General features: G+C 43.0%; 1 protein-coding gene across 10 annotated transcripts in view; it reads left to right on the forward strand.

Moving 5' to 3' along the window:
* Positions 1-24,808, forward strand: part of TMCC3 (transmembrane and coiled-coil domain family 3) — a 382,147-nt gene that overhangs the window by 307,599 nt on the left and 49,740 nt on the right. Inside the window, exons 1-2 of one of the 10 annotated variants that reach the window (XM_074402412.1) lie at positions 1-7,989; positions 8,112-21,319. The exon at positions 1-7,989 is cut by the window's left edge and continues 14,611 nt beyond it. The exons of 8 other annotated variants lie outside the window; for them this stretch is intronic. The gene's annotated coding sequence lies outside the window, so the exon portion shown is untranslated. Of the gene's footprint in view, positions 21,320-24,808 lie in introns of all 10 variants that reach the window. One more of the 10 variants, XM_010340168.3, reaches the window with a different exon arrangement.

Consider the following 24,808-nt stretch of genomic DNA (forward strand, 5'->3'; position numbering starts at 1 on the left):
CGAGATTGTCCCACTGCACTCCAGTCTTGGCAACAGAGCCAGACTTCAGCTCAAAAAAAAAAAAAAAAAAAAAAAAAAAGACAGAACTCCAGTATTATTTACAGTAAGGAAAGACCAAAAGACAGAGAAGAAAAGATACTGAAGATTTTGTGTGTGTGTATGTGTGTGTGTGTTTTAAAATTTTACTTCCAGTTCCCTTTTGAACTGTTACCTCTCATCATGTTCAATTTAATGTTATAAAATCCTGCCCTTCTACAGTTTCCAAAAAACTGTTACAGTACAAAGAATGTGTAATGTTGCTTCCCAAACCACTGTTGACCCTTAAGTAATTTGTGACGTGCCATCCCAGCTAGGGAGATGGAAGAGCAGAAACCCAGCCGAACTTTGCGTTCTACAGGGCACAGGACTACTGCTTCGTCAGCCCCAGACCGCGTTCAAGCCTGCACATTCACCCTATTTAATAAACATATTTAACAACCTTGTGCTGGGATTTGTAGTGGGAAATTTAAGTTGACTTGTCACTTACATTAGGATAGCGACTATAACGACATTTCAGATTTGTAGGTAATGATCTGTTTCCTTATTTGGCTTAATTTTTCTTGTTTCTTACCCCTGTGCCTTCCTAAATATCACTAGATGCTTAGGGGATGTTACATGCACTTGTGTTAATTATTGAACAGTCCACCTGCCTTGTATCTGTGCGTCTGACACAGAAGGTGGTTAAAACTTGCCTGTGCCCAGAAACTAACACTTAATATTTTATAACCTAATTCAAGAGCCTATTAAGGGTGGCATGAATATGCTTATTACATGTGCTTTCATTTGGGAAAGGCACCATGCTTGTAAAAGCCTCCTGACAAGCAAATTATCAAGTAATGTTTGTTGCATAAAGCCAGCCAAAGCTTACCTCATGTAGTAGGCAATTTAGAGGTATTCACAGAATTGGTGTCTGTTAAGTGTGTGGGCACCAAAATTAAAGTGAGTCTCTTTCATTTAGGTGGCTTGTTTATGCTCTACCTGGGGAGCAAGGGGACACTTATTTATGCAAAATCAGCATCTGTTTCTACCACCTAGAAATGCTTCATTGTTTGGGTGGGTGGGAGCATATTAAATTTAACTGTTGAGGCCAGGCATGGTGGCTCATGCCTGTAATCTTGGGAGGCCAAGGTGGGAGGATCACCTGAGGTCAGGAGTTAGAGACCAGCCTTATCAACATGATGAAACTCTGTCTCTACTAAAAATACAAAAATTAGCCGGGCGTGGTGGCGCATGTCTGTAATCCCAGTTACTCAGAGGCTGAGACAGGAGAATCGCTTGAACCCAGGGGTGAGAGCTTGTAGTGAGCCAAGATTGCACCACTGCACTCCAGCCTGGATGGCAGAGTGAGACTCCATCTCAAATAAAAAAAAAAAAGAAATTTAATGAGAAATTTGAGTGGCCCTCTGGCTGTGTAAAATGATCTAATAGCAAGTAGGATTTTGAAGTACTCAGGGCTCAAATGAAGCTCTTACTTTTAAAGAAAGACTTCAAATAAGAGGTCTTGAGACTTGTTGCTGTTTAAAGACAGTTTTGCAAAGTGAGCTTACCATTCCAACAGACTTTTTTTTTTTTTTTAACTTTTGGATTTTTTTTTTTTTTCCCAAATGGGAAATGGATGAAATAGTCTTGCATTCTTGTGGCTTTCTTTAAATTAAATGTCGATCCATCCCAACCTTCATTTTTAAAATAATTTGTTGGATGTTTGGGGTAATTAGAATGGTAACAGATAGATAAATAAGAATAATACATATACTGTTGAAAAAGTATACCAAATCAGAATATAAAGATTATGTTAATGTTTCCTGATATTTTGGATATTTTAGAAATCACAATTACTTTGTTAGTAAATCTTTAAAAGAATTGCTTCTTAGTTTATTTACACAACAGCCTAACATAAGCCTGGGTATTTTTCTAGGGCAGCAAGCTGATTAACTTCTCAGTGGATTTTAATTTTCCTAAGTTTATCATTGCTGTGGTTGTGAATTTAATTTAAGGTTGAAGTTAATGTGGAAGTAAATGCAGTGACATCACATTCCAAAATTATAAGGTAATGAAATGGCCCATCAGAAACAGCAACTGTTTCACAAAGGGGCAAATGTTTGGTGCCTGGGGAAAACCATAATCATTAAACACATAGTGCTGGGATTAAATAGTAAGCAGACAAATTCAATTAGTAAGCGCGTCAAACATGGGAAAAAATTTAAAAATATGATGCACATAGATCTACCTCCTAGATTTAATAGATGTTGGCATTTTGCCATGTTTGCATCAAATTTCTGTCACTTGTTTTTAAGAATAAATGGTCCTGGCTGGGTGCCGTGGCTCATGCCTGTAATCTCAGCACTTTGCGAGGCCAAGGCGGGCAGATCACCTGAGGTTGGGAGTTCAAGACCAGCCTGACCAACATAGAGAAACCCGGTTTCTACTAAAAATACCAAAAAAATTAGCTGGGTGTGGTGGTGGGTGCCTGTAATCCCAGGTACTTGGGAGGCTGAGGCAAAAGAATTGCTTAAACCTGGGAGGCGGAGGTTGCAGTGAGGCAAGATTGCACCATTGCACTCCAACCTGGGCAACAAGAGTGAAACTCCGTCTCAAAAAATTAAATTAAATAAATGGTCCCATAAACAGCTGTCTGGATGCCTTCGCTCTTCCCACTTCCTCAGAGGCCTCCATAACCTGAAGTTATTCCTTCAAGTGTTTTCACACATTGGATGATCCATAAACAGTTTATTGTATTAGATGTATTTAATTAAATCTATATATTCTTGGGTTACCGTTCTACATAAATGGCATCTCTTGTAATTACAATTTTTTCCTCCCTTCTTTCATTTCCTTTCGTTTCTTTCCTTTCCTTTCTTTCATTTTTTTTGAGACAGAGTCTCCCTCTGTCACCCAGGCTGCAGTGCATGGCACGATCTTGGCTCACCACATCCTCCACCTTTCAGGTTCAAGTGATTCTTCTGCCTCAGCCTCCCAAGTAACTGGGATTACAGGTGTGTGCCACCACACCCAGCAAATTTTGTATTTTTAGTAGAGATGGGGTTTTACCATGTTGGCCAGGCTGGTCTCCTGACCTCAAGTGATCCACCTGCCTGGGCTTCCCAAAATGCTAGGATTACAGGCGTGAGCCACTGCTCATGGCCTAGTAATTACAGTTTTTTACTGTGGTATTTTTATAGTTTATCCTACTTCATTTTCATGTTTTACTACTGTATGTTATTTTGGTCTACGAATTAAACTAGAGTGTGTTTACCGCCATTCTTCTAATGGTGAACAGGTAGGTTGATTCTGGGACAGTCTCTATACTTGTGAGAGAATTTCTTAAGGGAAGTTACCAGGAAGTGACATTTCTGGGACAAAAGAAAAAGAATGTCTTCAACTTTGCCATCCATTCTTAAAAAACTTTCTCGAGTACTATAATCACTACTGTAACAACTTACAATAGTGATTTTTTTAAGGCCACGTTTTAATATCTATAATAGAAAATTTTTATAATGCTGGTGGATTGCCTGTGTGGTTGTTGAATAGTGTTTTTGTATAGTTTGTGTATTTTAATTTTGCCTGAAAGCAAATATAAAGTTATTCTGAATTTGCTATTAGGCAGTTTTTGTCCCTAGTCAAGAATTTTACATCTCTATTCTTGTCAATGCTTAATAAAGCAAATATGTCAATATTTATTGAGATACAATTTATGTGGAGTAAAATTTCCTGCTTTAAGTTCACAGTCCTATGAATTATGAAGAACGCATACAGTCTTATGAATCCTATCCAATTAAGATAGAGGATATTTCTGTCACCCCCGCAAGTTCTCTTTTGCCTCTTTATAGTCAGCCCTTTCTCTGCCTGGCACCTGGAAGTCACTGATCTCATTTCTGCCCTTACAGTTTTGCTTTTTCAGAATGCAGTATAGATGGAATCATACAATACGCAGCCCTTTTAAGTGTGGCTTCTTTCATTTAGCGTAATGCTTTTGCAATTTCTTGTTGTTGCATATAGCAGGAGTTCATTCCTTTTTATTGATGAGTAGTGTCAATACAGTATACTTTTAAGAGTAATGCATCTATGAACAGAGTTGAAGAAGGCTGAAATCTCACATCTCATCTGTTTTTCTGAACTTACCTGTTTTTCTCATGTTACTACTGCAACATTATGTAGCGGCATTTCAAGAAGAATGGAATGCCAATTTTCCATAGTTAGAAAGTAGGTTAGTTTGTAATCCTGTTACTTTTTACGTGTTATTTTGTTACTTCAGAATATAAAAGGTTTTACATTAAACATTACTATGTATACTACATGAGATTAGGACCAGTGTTGTCTTAGCCCAGTGTGCTCATTTGCTAGGGCCGCTTTAACAAGGTATCCCCGACTGGGTGGCTTGAACAAGACATTTATTTTCATGCCGTCTGGAGGCTGGAAGTCTGAGATCAAGGTGTTGGCAGAGTTGGTTTCTTCTGAGAACCAGGAGGGAAAGAGCTGTTCCAGGCCTCCCTCCTGGGCTTATGGCTGTCTTTCTCCTATCTTCACATCATTTTCCCTCTATGTGTCTGTGTCCAGATTTTCTCTTCTCATAAGGAACCAGTCAAATGGTATTAGGAGCTACTCTAATGATTTCTTTTGAGCCTGATTACTTCTTTAAAGTCCCTATCTTGAAATACAGTTACATTGTAACGTACTGGGGGTTAGGATTTCAATATGAATTTTTGGGAGTACACAAGCCAGCCCCTATCCCCTAGGCTTTGTGGATTTGATGTGCATTTATGTATACGTGGATATTTCTAGGGAGAGGTTCCGTAACTTTCTTTGGAATGATTCTCAGTTATGGCAGACAGCTCTTTAAAAAGATGTGGAAGAACTGGTCTGAAGTGAGCTCTTGCTTCAGAAGTAAAACCATCAATGTTATAAAAATATATGTATTGATATGTCAAGTGGTTATGCTTTTATGTTGATTGAAAACGTCTACGCTGGGCATGGTGGCTCACCCATGTAATCCCAGCACTTTGGGAGGCCAAGGCAGGCAGATCACTTGAGGTCAGGGGTTTGAGACCAGCCTGGCCGATATGGTGAAACCTTGTCTCTACAAATACAAAAATTAGCTGGGTGTGGTGGCAGGCACCTGTAATCCCAGCTACTCAGGAGGCTGAGGCACAAGAATCACTTGAACCTGGGAGACAGAGGTTGCAGTGAGCCAGTATGGTGCACTCCAGCCTGGATGACAGAGCAAGACTCTGCATCAAAAACAAAACAAAAGAACAACAAAACGTTTACAAGATTAAAAAAAAAAAATACCATTTCTGTTTAAAAAGTGCCATTGCCAGCACTGTGACGAAGGCTTCACCTGGGTTAAAACAGCTCTCATGCAGTACCAAGAAAGAGGTACCGCTATCCTCCTATTAGGGAAGAAGAATTGAGGCTCAAACAGGGGTTAAGGGACTCGTCTAGGACCGTAGACGGAACTGCCCAGACATCTGCAAGAATGACCACATAAAAACCCAAATGTAGCCACGAGCTACCTCCAGGTGGTAGGACGGTGGGGGGTTTATTTTCCTCTTCTGGCGTTTCTGTATCTTCATATCTTTTTTTTTTTTGGAGACAGTCTTGCTCTGTCACCCAGGCTGGAGTGCAGTGATGTGATCTTGCCTCACTGCAACCTCCACTGCCTGGGTTCTAGCAAGTCTCGTGCCTCAGCCTCCCAAGTAGCTGGGACTACAGGCACGCGCCACCATGACTGGCTAATTTTTGTATTTTTTGTTGAGACGGAGTTTTGCCATGTTGGCCAGGCTGGTCTTGGACTCCTGACCTCAAGTGATCTGCTCGTCTCAGCCTCCCAAAGTGTTGGCATTGCAGGCATGAGCCACCGTGCCTGGCCTGTATCTTCATATCTTTTGTAAAACAAGCATGTTTTGCAGTTAAATGTTAAATGAATATATGTAATGTTATTTAAAATAACTTTAAGCAGAATGATAATGACAGTCAAATATCATGATCTCCCTTTGACCTTTATTCTAAATTCGAATGGTCAGTTTTTGTCCAGAGAAGAAGATAAATCCCATCCATGCTATCATTTTCTAAGTTACACTTAATTTTGCTCCAGGTCTGGGGAAGGGTTGGTGGTCAAGACTTGTGCCTGCAGGGACGGAAGCTAATGGCAGAACTGTGCTGTAGGTGTCCCGAGCCTACAGCACCTCAGAGTTTTGATCTAGAATTCTCCCTGGCTTTCTTCTCGGGCAGGGCCAATGAGAAGCAGGCTAGGCCCAGTCCTGAGTTCTCAGTAGAAAATATGAAGGGAGGCTGCTTGACCCCAGAGCACCCTCTGTCGACCTTGGGTACTTCACGGTGTGTCCAGTACTGTGTGAGGCCCTGAGATCGGTCAGATGTGGGCACTGCCCTCGAGGAGCTCAGGCTGGGGAGGACAGACCTGCAGGCAGGTAACGACCATCCAGGGTGGCAAGGACTGTTCTCCGCGGGGCTCTGGCTTCTCACCGGCCCCTCCAGGAAGAACTCCCCAAGAGTCCACCCTGAGGGCCTGTAGACAGGAGGACTGGATGTTGGCTCTTAAGCCTTCCTGGCCCACCCTCCCCTCCTCCTTGCACCCTCGTGCAGGGATATCGCTTGTGGTTTGTAGGACATTATTGGGAGAGGACAGATGGTCTCCATTTTCAAGGCTTTGGGTCACCTCCGATTAGCCTTTGATATGCATGTTGTATATGTGTGTATATATTTATATCCTTGTGCCAAGGAAATACTAAATCATGGGCGTCGTAGCTAGGTTCTTTGATTTGACTCAGATGGAAGAAGGATGCTGCAGAAGAGGGAGGAACAGGGATGTTCATTGTCATGGCAACCAGCAGGTTTTTATAGTGGAACACTGCCTTTGTAACCCAAATCCATCACCTTTTTTCTAACTACAGAAAACAGAATGACGCAAACTCAAGAAATTATAGTACCATCTCTCAGTGAGATTTTATTTGCTTTTTGGAAGCAATCTTGCAGTGATTTTAGTCCCTTCCTAGAATTTCAGAACAGAAAGTCACCCTTTAAATGCCCTAGAATTTTACAAAAGTCAGGCACGTATGGCTTTCTTGTTATGGTTATTTGTCATCCCCACTTGCCCACTGCAAGTCTAACCCGTAAGGGACTTGGCATGAGGATGTGTTTAGAGCTGGCGGACACTGTACCTTCCGCAGCACGGGCTCCCCTTTGGGGAGTGTCCAGCTCACTGCTGCACTGTTTCTGGTCTTTGATCTCATGCAGCCTTGTTGTACTTGTTTCCTCACCATCCAGCAGACACTGAGATGCTTAGAATAGCTCACTCCTGCCTGTCATTCTGTAGGCAAGGTCAGAGTTCAGCCTTTGCTGCCTGAGGCCTCTTGGAGAATTGAACCCATGTGGCTTTCATTTGGTAGCTCTGGTGAGGTTTCATAGATGGGGAATACTGGAAGGTCAGTGTAAGAAAAAGAGCCCTTTCATGGATAAGTGGAGCTTCACCAGGGAAAACAGAAATGCCCGCAAGTGCCCAGGAAGGTTTTTGTTGATGAGTACTTTGGGCAGAGAAGACAAAAACGTAGGCTGCTCTTTGCCTCCCCTGATGTCCTGGCTCAAGAAGTCCCCTTCACCCAGGACCACACCTTCAATAACATTGAGGTTGGTGGTGCCTATGTCTGCACAACATGTGGCACAGAAAAGGAGTCACTCAGGCAGCTTTCATGTCACTGAATTTAAGAAGGAGCTCCTTTTTGCTCCTTGGCTTGGATAACTGTTCGTTGCCCACCCTTCCACCAAGTCAGGAGCGGGCTGTGTGGCACGTCAGGCCAGCGTCCATTCATGAGCGGCACAGATGTGGATTGTACTTAGGGCTTTCAGCTCAATTCAATACATTCGTTCAGTTAAGGTATATTGAGCACCTGCTCTGTGCTAGGCATTCCAGGGAACATAACAAAAACCCCTGTCCTTGTGGAACATGTATTCTGGTAGGGCAAGGCAGCCAAGCCAGACATATACATAAAATATATAGTGTGTTAAATGTGGATGAGTGCAATGCTGAGAGATAGACAAGAGGGCTGGAGAGGCCCAAGGTGGAGGTAGAAAGCAGCAGTTGGTTTTTGTTTTTTTGTTTGTTTTTGGTTTTGGTTTGTTTGTCTGTTTTTTTGAGATGGAGTTTTGTTCTTGTCGCCCAGGCTGGAGTGCAGTGGCCCATTCTCTGCTCACTGCAGCCTCCGCCTCCCGGGTTCAAGTGATTCTCCTGCCTCAGCCTCCCAAGTAGCTGGGATTACAGGTACCTGCCACCACACCTGAGTAATTTTTGTATTTTTGGTAGAGACAGGGTTTCACCATGTTGTCCAGACTGGTCTCGAATTCCTGACCTCAGGTGATCCCCCGCCTCAGCCTCCCAAAGTGCTAGGGTTACAGGCGTGAGCCACCACACCCAGCAAGAGAAGCAGTTTTAAATAGGACACTCAAAGAAAGCTCTTGTCAGGGGAAATGTCGAGGAAATACTTGAGGATGTAAGCTGTGCAGCCATCTAAGGGAAGAGTATTCCAGGGCAGGAAACAGCATGCATGACTCCCTGATACAGCAGTGTTCGAGACACAGCAAGGAGACTGTGTGACTGGGGCAGTGTGAGCAGGGAGTTGAGTCCTGGGACATGGGGTCTGAGAGGCGGTGAGGAGGCCAGTTCCTGAACCGGCAGAGGTTTTGCAAGGATCTCCTGGGCTGTTGGATTGAAAAGAGATCGTAGGTGGGCATAGGCTGGCCCAGGGAGACATGTGGGAGTGACGAGAGTGGTTTGGACTAGAATGTTAGCTGTGGAGGTGATGAGAAGCGGTCAGGTCTTCTAAATGCAGGCTGTAGTAAAGCCCTCCCCTAGTGTGCTGACAGCCATGCATGATGAAGTGAGGAAACAGCATGGTGCCAGGGCTGTGGGGGCAGCGGGCCTGGTTTTAAAATCCTGGCTCATACAAGCTATATGAAATAGCCAATTTGCTCAATCCATTTGAGCTTTGGTTTTCGTAAGTGTGGCTGGGCATGGTGGTTCACATCTCTAATACCAGCACCTTGGAAGGCCAGGTGGGCAGATCAGTTGAGGTCAGGAATTCGAGACTAGCCTGGTCCACATGGTGAAATTCCATCTTTACTAAAAACACAAAAATTAGCCGGGCGTGGTGGTGCATACCTTTAATCTCAGCTACTTGGGAGGCTGAGCCAGGAGAATCACCTGAACCCAGGAGGTGGAGGTTACAGTGAGCTGAGATCACGCCACAGCACTCCAGCTTAGGTGACAGAACAAGAAGTCTAAAAAAAAAAAAAATTTAAGTGTAATTGTTTCCCTGTAAGGATGTGGAAGGCTTATGTAAGATAACGTAAATACAAGGTCATCCCTGAGTCCCCAGGTCTTACCTGGCTTGGGTGCTCTTCTACCCAACCTGTGCCCAAGTCTGCTGTGAGCCTGGCATCCTTGTAACTCGTGACTCACTTGTCCCTTTCTACCCAGAGGTGGGCAGAGATTGCAGAATAAATGGGTAGATAGAGAATGGAAGGAAGCATGAAAGGAAAGAAATAATGTATTAAGAATGTCATGTATTGATATTGGTATAATAGTTGAGTTTACTATTTCAACAGAAAGCAAGACTTCCACCCCCACCGACCTCCGCCACCGAGGTTCAGTGTTTAAGTACATCAAAGGATTCGTTAAGGCCTTGGCTACATTATTTATTTAAATAAGTCGAATCAGGAAAGACATTCTTTCTTTCTTCTGTATTTGAAAATTTATCTTTACTTTTGCCTTGTGAAAAGTGTTTGTTCAAAGACAATAACTGCTGTTTTTACTTAGTAGTTGTTTAAGAATAAAGATTTTGTTAGCAGATGATATGGTTTGGCTCTGTGTCCCCACCCAAATCTCATCTCAAATTATAATCCCCGTGTGTTGAGGGAGGGAAGTGATTGGATTATGGGGGCGATTCCCCCCTGCTGTTCTCATGCTAATGAGTGAATTCTCACGAGATCTGGTGGTTTTATAAATGGTAGTTTTTCCTGCGCTCACACGTGTGCTGTCTCACCTGCCTCCATGTAAGGCATGCCTGCTTCCCCTTCTGCCATAATTGTTAAGTTTCCTGAGGCCTCCCAAGCCATGCAGAACTGTGAGTCATTTAAACCCCTTTCCTTTATAAATTACCCAGTCTCGGGTAGTATCTTTATAGCAGTGTGAGAACAGATCAATACAGCAGATTTTATCAACATTCTGAGGAAATTTTTACCTCAACATTTTATTATGAAAATCTCACATGCATACAAAATAGAAAGGTAATAATTTAAATGAATGTTAACTGAAGTTCTGGTGCTCTAGATCACTCCCCACATGTCAGTGCAGTAGTGACCACTGCAGGGCGGGTTTTCTGTGCAGTTCTGAATGCTTCTGTTACCTCCTGGGAGAAGAAAAGGCTGAAGCCTTGCATAACTTTTCTCTGTTAGAAAAAATGTGTGACAACCCCTCCGTTCACTGGGAGACTGTTTGCCCTTCCTCTGGAACTGCCGTATCATTTATTTATTTATTTTTCCGAGATGGAGTCTTGCTCTGTTGCCCAGGCTAGAGTGCAGTGGCATGATTTCCACTCACTGTAACCTCTGTCTCCCAGGTTTGAGCGATTCTCCTGCCTCAGCCTCCTGAGTAGCTGGGACTACAGGCACACACCACCATGCCTGGCTAACTTTTGTATTTTTAGTAGAGATGGGATTTCACCATGCTGGCCAGGCTGGTCTAGAACTCCTGACCTCAGGTTCTGGTGATCTGTCTGCCTTGGCCTCCCAAAGTTCTGGAATTACAGGCATGAGCCACAGCCCATTTACTATTAAGGTCAGTGTTACTGGTTGACCTGTGTCCCCCACCAAAAGGTATGTCGAAGTCCTCACCCCCCGTACCTCACAAGGTGACCTTATTTGGAAATAGTCTTAACGGAGGTAATCAAACCTCTGGAAAATTTAACCTCAAGTGAAAATGAGGCTGGTGAGGTGGACCCTAATCCAAGACGATTGTGTCCAAATTTCCCCCTTCTATAAGGACACCAGAGGCAGACATTCGCAGAGGGAAATGATGTAAAGTTAGGGTTGTCAGCATGATTGGCGCCAGGCCTGACAAGCCAAGGAATGCCTGAGGCTACCTGAAGTTGAGATAGGCATGAAACAGTTACTTCTCCAGTGTCCTCAGAGGGGGCTTGGCTTTGCCAACACCTTGATCTCAGCCTTCTGGCTGCCAGCATTGTCCGACAATAAATTTCTATTGTTTTACACCATGCAGGTTGTGGTATTTTGTTACAGCAACACTAGGAAACTGACGCAGTCCACAAAGGTGTTTCCTTACCCAAAACTAAAGCAGCACTAATCCCTGGCCCCAGCAAGAGTAGAAATAGAAGAGGTGGTACTGTTAGCAGATGATTATCTCTGTGGTCCACTGAATGCAGTTATATTAATATTCTTTACCATCTCAATAAATGCAGCATTTTAAATTATTAATTTTTTTTTCTTTTTTTTTTTTTTTTGAGACGGAGTTTAGCTCTTATTGCCCAGGCTGGAGTGCAATGGCGTGATCTCGGCTCACCGCAACCTCCGCCTCCTGGGTTCAGGCAATTTCTCCTGCCTCAGCCTCCTGAGTAGCTGGGATTACAGGCACATGCCACCATGCCCAGCTAATTTTTAGTATTTTTAGTAGAGACGGGGTTTCACCATGTTGACCAGGATGGTCTCGATCTCTTGACCTCGTGATCCACCCGCCTTGGCCTCCCAAAGTGCTGGGATTACAGGCTTGAGCCACCGCGCCCGGCCGCATTTTAAATTATTTGTAGCAAACTTATGAAGCCCTAGGAATATGTCTGTGGACTCAGTTTGAAAAATACAGATGTAGGAATAGGAGAGCAGCACAGACTTCAGATCTGAGTTCAAATCCCATCCCTGCCACTTTGCAGTCACGGTCACCTTGCTTAACTTTTCTGAGCCTGTTTCTGCACCTGTAGAGTGGAGAATGATGCCTGCTTCCCCTGTGGATTGTTTTGAGAATTAAAGATAATGAAACTGGTCTAGTTTTGTTCCATGCACACATGATAGGTGTTCAGAAATTGGTTGGGGCACAGAGGCTGGGCTGTGAGGCAGGAACCAGATGAAGGAACTAACAGTGGCTTGGTTGGAAGGAGCAGGATGGGTCCCGGCCTGGCAGACAGAGGAGGTCTGACTCTCCAGCTTATACTTTACCTGAGAGGTTTTCACTCAGGTGGTTTTTCCGCTCAGATATAAAGTCACACATTCCTTTGCACAAGAGGGAAAACAGCATTTGGTTCATGCCTGAGCCTGGTTTTCTAACCAGTGCGTGAAGACCCTGAGAGACAAAGTGCCTGGTCGAAGGTTAGGTGGTCCTGTCAGTTAGGCTGTCTGTTGTTTACTAGGACAACGAAACACCAAAACATTGTGTTGGAGTTAAAAAAAGAAAAAAAAAAAGCCTATTGAGATGATGTACATATCATACAATTTACCATTTAACATGAACAATTTAATGATTTTTTTGGTATAGTCACAATGTTGTGCAGTCATCACCACAATTTTTGAACATTTTCATCAGCCCAGAAAGATAGCCAGGAGCAGTCACTCTTTATTTCCCCTCTCTTAGAAGGTTCACGCATGTTGTAGCATGAATCAGTACTTCTTTTTATGGCTGAACAGTATTCTTTTTCTTTCTTTTTTTTTGAGACAGAATCTCACTCTGTAGCCCAAGCTGCAGTGCAGTGGCGTGATCTCAGCCCACTGCAACCTCTGCCTCCCAGACTCAAGCAATTTTCATGCCTCAGCCTCCTGAGTAGCTGGGACTACAGACGTGTGCCACCACACCTGGCTAATTTTTTTTCTGTATTTTAGTGGAGGTGGGTTTTCACCATGTTGCTCAGGATGGTCTCAAATTCCTGAGCTCAGGCAATCTGCCCGCCTCAGCCTCCAGAAGTGCTGGGATTATAGGCATGAGCCACAGTGCCCAGCCATGGCTGAATAATATTTCATTGTGTGGATATATGACATTTGGTGGGCATTTAGGTTGTTTTCACTTTTTGGCTATGAAGAATAATGTTGCTGTGAACGCTTCTGAACACTTCTGTATAAGTTTTTGTGTGGATGTATGTTTTTATTTCTCTTGGGTACATACCTAGAAGCATTGCCAGGTCATATGGTAATTCTGTGTTTAATCTTTGAGGAACTCCCAGAGTGTTTTCCAAAGTGGTTGCACCAGTTTATATTCCCACTACCAGTGTATGAGGGTTTGATTTCTCCACATCCTCACCAGCACTTGTTATTATCTGTCTTTTAATTATAGACATCCTAGTGAGTATGAAGTGGTATTGTACTACAGTTTTGGTTGATTTTTAAAATTTCTTTTAATGAAAGCATTTGTTGGAATCTTTTTACATGAAATAGATAAATTTTCTTTAGCTGAGAGGCTGGTATAATTAATTAATAATATGACTTCTAAATTAAAATAACTTTCATGCTTTGCCACATTCCTTTTTACTAGTCATTTCTTGAAGCTGGTTGTCCAAAACCAGGTTGGAGAAACTGATGTGGGTTTGCATGGCTTGACTTTTACTTTGCAGATGATATTGCACATGAAAAGGCCACCCAGAGCTTCCTGATCCTCCCCACCATGAGGTCCAGGGTTGAAAGGCCCTGGGAAGTGACCAACCTCTGGAAAGGTGTAGTGGGTACCTAGCCCTGTGTTTTCTTAGACAGTAACCAGGACATTTATTCATGATTCCCCCAAGGGGTAGCTGCTGTTGTATAGATGTGGTAGTTGTTGTAAATGGGTGTAGTTGGAACTGGCCTCTGTGCCAGTAAAGATGGACACCATGCCCACTTTACAGGCAAGCTTTACAGGCTGTGAATTTGCTCCTAAAGAACAAGAACCCTAACAAAATGTACAGCACCTTTAAGACCAGAAATAAGTGTTGGTTGAATGAAGTAATAGCTTGAGCTTCGGGAGCCAGGCAGCATTCTAGCCTGGTAGCTTGAACAAGCTGCTTAAGCACTTAAGCTCTCTGAGCCTCGGTCCCTCATCTGCAGAACAGAGGTGGCATTGCCTCAGTTGCAGGGTTCTCACGTGATGACTTAAACGTGCCCGGCTCATGGTAGGCACTCAACAAATGTTAATTCTCTTTCCTTAAGTAACCTGCTCAGTTCACTCTGCTTAGTCTCAAGATTTTTTTTTTTTTCCCTGCAGATTTAGTCCAGGTCCAGAACACAGGATTGATTGTATTGTTTAGAACATCTTTTCTTTTCACAGAAATAATGAGCTCTTGTCAATGTTAAGTATCAATGGAAATGAATATTGCAATTTGGCAGTCGCTGATTGACGTGTTTGCCAAACAGCTACTCAAATTTCAGAAAGTTTGCCTAGAAGAAGAAAATAGGTAAGATATCCCAAGAACATGTTTAACTTCTTTGCCAGGTATTTATTTATAAAGTCTTTTTCTTTGGAAGGTTCCAGCTGAAAAATTTTTATACAACATGAGCTAGGTTTGGCTGAAGAGTTCAGGTTAGCCTGCATAAAAAATGAAACTTTGGTAGATACAAAAGTGTTGAGGCTTTTTTGGAGCCTCTTTGCCTTATAATTTTTTTTTTTTTTTTTTGGAAAGAAGGAGCTGGTGTTTGGGTCACTGGGTCTTTTTTTGTATCTGCAGGGAAGTCATAGTAACAGGCTTCATGTCTGATTGGGCTCCATGGCAACAAAGGGTTGTGACTTTATTAAAGGAGAGTTGAGCATGCCTAGAAAGATAAAAATCAGTCTGGAAAATGTCTGACCAGATGAGTAGGTTTTTTGGATCACGTGTGCTCTGGACTAGAAAGATTTCCTGAGTTGACATCAGTCTCCATTACAAATTCGAATCTCACTGGGTTATCATTAAGGTCATAGGAATAAGTGCTTATTTAAAAAAAAAAAACCCATCTGCCTCTTTACTTTTATTCATTCATTCTTCCTTTTTTACTGTCTTGGTATATTTTAAAAAATTAAAGCAGTGATGGTAAGTACCTAACAAGAAAGGATTCTGATTTTTCAAAGTAGAAAAAAAAATTAACACTTTTTTTTTTTTTTTTTTGTGTGGAACTGATTACAGCTGTATGTTGTGAGACCGTGTGGGAGGCCAATTAGAGGCAATTATAACTCGATTGAACTCTCCCTGAATTAAAGCTTGCTGGATGCTTTCCAAGCTGGGGGGTTTTGTTTTCCATCCGTGTTTCTCTTTGATGAGTTTGCGGATCTGGGTTTCAGGCCATGGGTGTGGAGTACTCCTCTCTCCCAACAGAGAGGAGCAGGCTGTTGCCATAACCAAATGTGTGGCAATTAGAGGTCTTTTGCTAAAGGTGTAATATTTGACCAAGAAAAGGTGTGATCCAAGAACTCTGAATCGTCCTGTGTTCCCACTTCACCTGGTTGTAACTTTGTGGGACTGGATTTACTTTTCTATGAAATGTACACTTACTTGTATATTTCTCCTCCTACTGATAATGAAAGTGAAAGAACTCCAAGGGCAGGTTGATGTTGGATACTTTACCGTATCAGTCATCCTTTAAACCAGTGGCGTTCTGACATGCCCTAGGTTCCGGCTTTATTAATCACCTGGGGTCTCCTCATGGTGAATCAGAACTACACAGATACTAGGGCTTTCATGATTATGCATAACAACAAGCAGTACTGGTCTAAGATGGAAGAATTAGCTCACCAGGTTTCACGGCTCCCAGCTATCATTAATCAGCTATAAGTCTTTGGCGAAATCACTTAAACTTCTTGGACCTTGATTTCCTTATCTTAAAACGAGTTTGACCTAAATTGGTGTTTTCTAACTTTCCTGTTTAGATGATTAACCTGGGGCACTGCAGAACCTCCAGTAGAAATTTCCAATTCTCTGCTCTGGGGTGTGGCAAAGATCGCTGGGGCCCCATCCACTTTTATAGTTCAGTGTTTGGGAAATACTGGTCTAGCTCAATAGTTTGAAACTATTTGGACATAAGAATGAGGTGGATGTGGGAGGTTGAGAGGAGGCTGTCAGATGCATATTCCAGGCTCTGTCCCTGAGATTGCCTGAAGCCACAGCTTGAGAAACACCAGCCCCAAACACCAGCTTTTCCACATGCTGGTCCTCACTTCCTCAAAGGAGCCAGAAGAGCTGCGTCATTGATGAGAGAGCTTGGTGGGATTGCTTACCCGCATTGTTAACTCTAAGCCCTGTACCAGTGTTTCAGAAGGTTACTTATTTTAAAATTTTGGAGTACTGCAATAGTGAACAGGTTTGTTCATAGAATTCTCTATGCTGTGTTTCCTTCGGATAAGACAGTGTTTTTTAAGCATGGTTACTTTTGGTGTGTGTGAGGCAATGCCAGCCATATCCAAGTTACCCGTGGAGCTTGTTAAAAAAAATATATGGAAGATTTAATATGTCCTATGTAAGGCCTGAGCATCAATCTTTTTTAAGACCTGAAGGATTTTTATGTTCTTTTTAAGGTTTAGGGCAAAACCTTAAAAATTGGCCCTACCCCTATTTCCTGAGTGAAATAGACTTTAAGTATGAACACAAATGTTTAGCACAAGGGGGATGGTTTAAATTGAACCCCTTAGATTGTAGAAGAGTCAGTAACACATAGAGCAAGTGCCTTAGAAATACCCTGATCTTCTGAGAATATTTAATAATGAAACCATTAACTGCTAAAGCAGACCCATTTTAATGCATATCTGGTCTATACAGCTTCTATTTATGCCTAGTCTTTCTAGTTCCTGTTTAGCAAAGATTAAGTGATTTTGTTAAATGAAGTGTTTAGTAGCGCTAAATGATAAAGGTTCACTTTTTTTCTATTAGCTAGCTTATAGAAAAAAAAAAAAATTCCATAGGCCGGGCGCGGTGGATTATGCCTGTAATCTCAGTACTTTGGGAGGCCGAGGTGGGCAGATCACCTGACGTCAGGAGTTCAAGACCAGTCTGACCAACATGGTAAAACCTCTTCTCTACTAAAAAAAAAAAAAAAAAAAAAAAAAAATTAGCCGGGCGTGGTGGTGGGCACCCGTAATCCCAGCTACTCAGGAGACTGAGGCAGGAGAATCACTTGCACTTGGGAGGCAAAGGTTGCAGTCCGCTCAGATTGAGCCATTGCACTCCAGCCCGGGCAACAGAGCTAGACTCTATGGCAAAAAAAGAAAAAAAGAAAAAAAATTCCACAGAACTAAAGGGCTTAAGGCAAAATTAAAGTCTCTCTTTCCAGCTTCTTGTCCTTTTCCCCAGAGATAGCGATGATAGTAATGTTATGTTTCTTTATGTGTCTTTACAGAAATAGTCTTGACACAAAATATACATATCCATGATCTATTTAACCAGTCCCCTATTGATATACAGTTTAAGTTCCAGGATGATTTTTTTCATGTTGGTTTTGCTTTGTCATACTGTATCGCAAACTTGTGTACACTTTTCTCTATAACCATATTTGGATAAATTTCTAAAAGCAAAACTGTTAGGTCAAAGGGCATGTGTCTTTTAAATGAGAATAGAGACGAACACATTGTTCTCTCAAAGGTTGCACCAATTTGCAGGATAAATTTTTTATTTTCAGAAGGATTCTGGGGCTCAGCTGAGTCTGGTGCAGCGGGTAGCTGTCCGCGTATACTTAACCACAGGAGACTCGGGCCTCTGCCTGGAGGAATGACATGAGATGTGAGAAAGATAAGAATTTAAAAGGTATTTAAAAAATGTTTGGAGAGAGAAAAGGGTAGGGACTGGCTTGGTCTTGAATCCTGAATTTGTAAGGAGAATGCTTTGGGTTATAGGAGGTTGCAGATCCTGATAAGGGTTTTGAAGAAAGTTAAAACAGCCCCGGGGCATGAGGTAATAGTGAGAAGATCCTGCCCAAGGTCAGGCAAACCATTTTCTGGATGTGACCTGCTCGGGTAGGAGAAGCCATAGAGCAATTCAGAGTAAAGCAACGTATTAGCACTGAGATGCTGTTCCTTTTAAACACACCTCCAATGTGAGTCACCGTGGTGGAGTCAGACGTGTGTATGTGTGTGTGATGCATATGTTAAAGTCATGTGTAAAGGGAAAGGATTACGTCTCAGTCGTCTCTCCCTGAGACTGCACCTCTCATCAGTGTCTGTGGAATAACTCAAGTAGACCAGGGGCTGGGCGCCATGGGGATGTTGCCTTCTCAGTGGCAGATTCCATCTAATCTGGCCATCTGTCTGCTTTCATTTCCCCCCCTATTGGCAGTGGGATAGGAGAGCATCTTATAGACACACAAAAAAGTTGAGTCTATTGATGTCTGGGATGTTCAAGTCTATTCAAGGCAGAGAAGAACTGGAAGGTATCTTGGGTCTGTCTGTCAGTGGGGTGTCAAAATCTTAGAGGTTGGCTAAGAAGGATGGGGATGTGAATTCTGTGTTTAATGGGAGCCACCTAGAATCCAGAAACGTCATAGAGAGGCAGGAACCTCAGGTTAGGACTACAGATGTGAGGGAGGGGGATCTGTTCTTCCTCGGTCCTTAGGGACCAAAGTGTCCTCCAAAACTGGTCATGCTTGAGGCATGTCACATGTGCCCAGGTTGAAGACAGCCAGGAATAAGAGTAGTCCTGAACACCATTAGCTCTGAATGGAATCATTATGTACACTTAATCAAAACAATTAAATGAGCCAAATAGAGAGCTTTGAGGCAGTTGCCAGATCATTTTGTATTAGAAACTTGGGCAGGTTTTTTTTTTTTTTTTTTTAATAAAAGGTGTTTGTGACTGAGACACAGAACGTGAGCTAGGTGTACTGAACTGGGCTCTGGGTGAATGGATGGGAAGATAGGAAGCTACCAGGGAAGAATGGGAGGAAAGAAGTGATCCTGAATGTATTTTAGGAGCTAAGCTGGAGATGAAACAAAATATCCAGTGACCAAGATATTTTCAGACTAGGGAGGCAGCCATAAAAATAGGTAAAGACAAGTTGGAGCCCAAATGTAAAGGCAAAACCTGAAGAAAAATGAACAAGCTTAGCTATGTGGAATTGAATTATGTATGCCTTTTTGGTCAGTCTGGTTTTAAAAATCTTATTGTAGTTTTAAAATATTCATTCTAAGGGTTATAGATAGAATTAGCAAAATGACCTAGCAAAGAAAGTCTATACTTCTCATATACAGAGTGTACTATTGACTTAATATTTGGTTGAAGGCAAGATCCATTTGCTGGAATTTATTATTTAACATGACTTAAGACTTTTGCTTGAACTGAGCCAGAGGATAGAGGCTATGCAATATTAACTTTGGTAGACACTCTTCCTCTTAAATATTACAGTATAGTGTTCACAGAGTAGGCTTTGACTAGCCTTTATTAGGCTGACAAAATTCTCCCTCTTTCCCAAAGCCCACTGCCCTTTTCTCGCCATCCCACCCCTCAACACAGAGTTAAATCAACACCACTTAAGCCACGTGGCAATTTTGAGATCTTTGCATTTGTTATTTAATGTCAAAGGCAGGGAACCCCTGGTTCCCTAGAACAGTCTGGCCTTAGTTTTTCATATAACTTGTGGCAATTCAAATATTTGAGAATCTGTGCCTACAAATATGGTCAAAAGGGATTTAAAGTTGAGTGACAGCAAGAAAACTGGTAACCTACTGCAAAGGTTAAGTACTCAATTATAATACAAAGCAGTATATGATCACAAAAGGGCAAGAGGAAAATATTAAATATCTTCTGTTTGCCATGACATCATGTCCTTTTCCGATTTCATTAAATGCCAAAAGGAATTTCCTTAGATGAGACTAGAGTCCCAAAAAGGTGAATTTACTTGCCCCAGTTCATATAGCTGCTAAGAGGCAGAGCTGGGGTTTGATCAGCTCTGGTCATCTGTGCTTGTCTCCTAAGAGAGGTGTCTAAGGCACTGTCACCGATGGATGCCAATGCTGTTTCTTCTGTCCCTTTCTCTGTGTCCATCAGGATATCTGTGTTTAAAGGTCCCATGGGAACCTTAGGTTCATCATGTCTGAGGCTGAAAACTCTTGCCTGTCTTGTGAATAATCTTAGCTACCAGAAAGAACGAAACGGAAGTGGGGCTTTCCTTGACTCGCCCCTACACCCCCACATCCAGGTGATGTCAAGTCCTCTCATTCCACCTCCTTCATAGGCCTCTCTCGACCACCCTACATTCAGCCTTCACCAGATCTTCCCATAGATTGCCCCAGCAGGCTTCAGTTGGCTCCACAGAAGGGCATTTTCCATCTTGCTTTCTCAGAAGGACTTGTTTAAAACAGGGATCTGATCATCCTAATTCTCTATGCAGCTGCCAAGGGACCTGCAGGATGTACCCCAGATACCATGCATGATTTAAGTGGGATCCTCAGGGTCTGACCCATCTGCCATCCTAGTCTTCTCCTGCACCAAGTCCTCCAAATCCTTACCTCTCTCTAACTGATTCACCTTCTGATGAGCCTTTCTTTCTGCTTTCCACTGACTTTGTCCCCTCCCCCTTTCCTCTTCTGTCCCCCTTAGTAGCCCCTCCCAAATGCTCAGTTAGCACCAAGTACTCTCGTGGGACTTATCAGTGGCTGTCATTGTTTCCCTCCCCCGGGCCACTAAGCCAGGAGGGGGCTATGCCCCTTTGCCTACCCAGCACGCCTCACCGCGCCTGACACACAGAGGCACCCAGCAAGTGTCTTCTCAGGGATGAATCAACAGAGGGAGAGTCTCCTGACTGCTCACTGTCTTTAAACCTCTTCCCTGCCCTTGGCACTGGCTGGCCCCTTTGCTCTGCCTTCATCACGGTGGCATTTCCTGTGCCCAGTCCACGGCTGGCATTTGCTCAGCCTAACGGTTTGTTGAGCTGAACCCATGTCCTTGTTGGTAAAGAGAGAGTACCAGACCCAATGTCTATGCTCTTGGAATCCCAGAGTCGGGGTGATTGATAGCAGGCACTCTGGTTGTCAACCTCCCTGCAAAGATATAGAATGTGGATTTCTTTTACTGGCAGCACAAAGAGCCCATTTGGACAGCAGTGCGTTGAATACAGTGCATTATTACTGACATTTGTATTGGGTACAGTGCAGGGCGTGGAGTTTCTCTGAGACAAACACAGGAATACTCAGAGATAATGTGAGCAGTATCTCCAAAGTCCAGGCTGAGTCATACAGTAGGTGCTGTTTAGAATATCTAGCCCGCCTGCCTTGCAGATTCAAATGCCTTGGGCAGGAAGGTGAGCTGGCTGCCGGTCCTGCTCTGCTCCCTGGTTTGCTGTGTGGCCCTTGGTAAGTCTCTTCATGGCTCTTCCGTTTCAGCCAGTGTGTGTAAATATGTATTGTGGGGCTTTGTGGTCATTAATATCCTGAGAGATCCTGGAAAGAAATACGATTTGTCTTTGTGCTCTTAATAGTTATCTTTGTGTTTGCCCAAATCCCTCCCCAATTTCTCAGTGGGTTTCTAGATATTTAAACTGCCTAAACGCCTAATGAACCGCCAGTCTCCTTATTCTTATGTCTTTTTAAAAATGTCAGTCCAGTGTGAGTGATTTAACAGATGGACAAATATCTGGGTTGGATTGTGCCGGCTACTGGCTGGAGAAGAGCCAGGTCTCCTCCCACATCCTGGGAGTTCGAAAGTAACCCTGGGTCTAACCAGGCTCTGAGTTGGAATCTAACTTTGTACTTTCACATCTGATCTTTCGACAAATGGGCCTCTTTGAGTTGTTCTGCCTTGCCTAGAAACTTGAAACTCTGTGAAACTGACTTTGTGTGACGCTGCCCTGCCCACCTTGGGGAAGAAGGGTGTGGTGGCTGCCTTGAACTGTGGGCCGGGAGAGGAAGCAGCTGTGGGGGGAAACAGAGAGTGCGTCTGAACCGGGGCTTCTCAGACCATGCTTGGACACCCCAGAGTGTAGGTTTCTTTCCCGTAGGGTGGTGAAGGCCCAGGTTCGTGTGATCTCTGCCTGTGGGAGCTGTGGATCTCATGGGGAATCTATTCACTTGTGGCTCTTTGTTATAGAAGACTTCTGTATATTGACACAAAATACAATCTTTCTTTTCTTCTGTGAACATTAAAATATTTGCACACATTTATTCAGGTTTTCCCCCCTCATCAGTTCTGTAGCAAAGGTTTGCCCATTGTTGATTGCGATACCCAGTTTTTAGAAACCAAAACCCCTGGGGGCAGGGGAAGGTTGGAGGAGTTTCCTGCTTGCCATTGGATCATTTGCATCTTGGAGGTTACATTTCTGTTGTATAAAATACAAAAATTAGCCGTGTGTGGTGGCAGCACCTGTAATCCCAGCTACTCGGGAGGCTGAGGTAGGAGAATTGCTTGCACCCGGGAGGTAGAGGTTGCAGTGAGCCAAGATCGTGGCATTGTACTCTAGCCTGGACGACAGAGTAAGACTCTGTCTCAAAAAAAAAAAAAAAAAATTGTTATAAAAAAAAAAATCAAAGGGGCCAGTTGTTCCGACAGCAAATCATCTGATAGCCTCCTAACGCTGTGAGCACAACAGCTGACAGAGCTTGACACAGTTGCAGTTGGAATAAAAGGGAAAATGCTCCCCAAACTGCAAGAGCACTGCTTGTAAAATAGTTACAGCTGCTTTCTTTGCCAGGCTGTTCAAAAAGATGTGGGAACAGGGCTTGTCCTGGTTGGCAGGCCATTCTGGAGAAACCCTGACAGTGCTGGGGGCCCCTCTGCTCTCCTTCCCACCTGTTCCTTTCCAGTCAGCTTACGGAGGGTAGGTTGTTTTTCTTCCAGGGGATGACCTGTGGCTTGGGGGAAATTGCTTTCTCCTGACTACATGCTTCGCATTCCTGTGTGTAACCACTGAGGATAATGATCCAGGAAGATCATTGCAGTGGTGACCTGAGGGCCTTTGAGACCAGGTCACGTTTTAAGTAGGGTCTGAAATTTAGATTTTGACATTATTACCCAAAGAGATAAGTATAGAGCCAGAGATAAAGCAATAGGATTGAAAGAAATCATTCATTCTACAGATTAAGCAAACACTCTCTCTCTCTCTCTTTCTCACACACACATAAATACACATTTTGTTTATTTTACTGTATAATTTACTCCATAGTTTTTATTTTAAAATGTTGGTAAACTAATATTACACAAAGAAGGTATTCCATTAAAAAAATAGTAACATGAAACACCCCTGTATGTTATACCCAGGGTAAGGAGTTGAACTTGACCCTGTAGCCTTCTTCCCTGATTGAGCATCCCTGTATCACAAGCTCTCCCACCGCCAAGAGATTATCACTGCCCTAAGGTTTATGTTAACTATTCTCAAGATTTTTCCCTCGTACCACGTGTATGTTCATACCTAAACAGGAGTTTGCCTGGATTTGACCTTTATAAAGTAGAATTCCTACAGGGTGTGTTCTTTGACTTGCTTGTTTTAAGATTTAGTCATTTTATTCTTTTTGAAATGGGATCTTGCTCTGTCACCCAGGCTGGAGTGCAGTGATGCAATATTGGCTCACTGCAGCCTCGACCTCCCAGGCTCATCCTCTTGCCTCAGCCTTCCAAATAGCTGGAACTACAGGCGTGTGTGCCGCATACCTGGCTAATCTTTTTTTCTTTGGTAGCAGCAGCGTTTCACCATGTTGCCTAGGCTGATCGATCTCAAACTCTGGGCTCATGTGATCTACCAACCTTGGCCTCCCAAAATGCTGGGATTACAGGTGGGAGCCGTTGTACCTGGCCCATTTTAATTCTTGTAGCTCTGGTTTATTTCATTCCAGAAATAAACAGTCTGCGTGTGTGTGCATATGTGTGTGTGTGCGTGCGCGTGCGTGCGTGTGTATCCATTTTATTGCCCATAGGTTTTGGATTATTTGTGGGTTGTCTTTTGTTCTTGCTTTTGTTGCTTTTTCTTTTGCAAGTGATGCTGCTGTGTATATTTGCAATGTATTCTCCTAACCTACAAATGTAATTTCTGAATCTCTAGGGGATGTGCATGCTCAAATGCCGAACAGTTTTTAATGTTTTAAGAATCAGTTAAATGCAAACACTGCAAATATACCTTGTAATCTGCTTTTAGCATTGCTTCATGTAAAAATGAATCCTAGAACCACTGAAAAAATTTAAAAAGTGAAAGTAGTCTTATCCTGCTTTGTCTTCTGAGAAACTGACTTTAACCTTACGGAGATAGCATTAATTTTTTTTTGTAGTTGTTGCTATAGAAAAGATTTTTGAAGGACAAAATCAAAACTTGAGAACCATTTGGGCACATTGGCTCATGGCTGTAATCCCAGCTTTGGGAGGCCGAGGCAGGTAGATTGCTTGAAACCCAGGAGTTCAAGAGCAGCCTGGGCAACATGGCAAAACATTATCTCTACAAAAAATACAAAAATTAGCAGAGTGTGATGGTGTGCACCTGTCATCCCAGCTACTAGGGAGGCTGAAGTAGGAGGATCAGTTGAATCTGGGGGGTCAAGGCTGCAGTGAGCTGTGATCGCACCACTGTACTCCAGTCTGGATGATAGAGCAAGACACTGTCTCAAAAAACAAACAAAAACACCAAACCTAAGTATCACAGGTAAAACAGTCTGGCCTCAAGAATCACATGAACTGTGTGTAAACAGTCTGTAGATGAACTCTGCGACCCTTCTGTTGCCATGAATGGATATAGAGTTAGCCCTGCACATCCATGGGTTTCACATTCATGGATTTAACCAGCCAAGGGTCAAAAATATTTAGGAAAAGAAATTGCATCTGTACTGAACAGATTCAGAGGGTTTTTTTCTTATCATCATTCC

Source organism: Saimiri boliviensis, chromosome 7, assembly GCF_048565385.1.
Source record: "Saimiri boliviensis isolate mSaiBol1 chromosome 7, mSaiBol1.pri, whole genome shotgun sequence".
In the NCBI taxonomy this organism is placed as follows: domain Eukaryota; kingdom Metazoa; phylum Chordata; class Mammalia; order Primates; family Cebidae; genus Saimiri; species Saimiri boliviensis.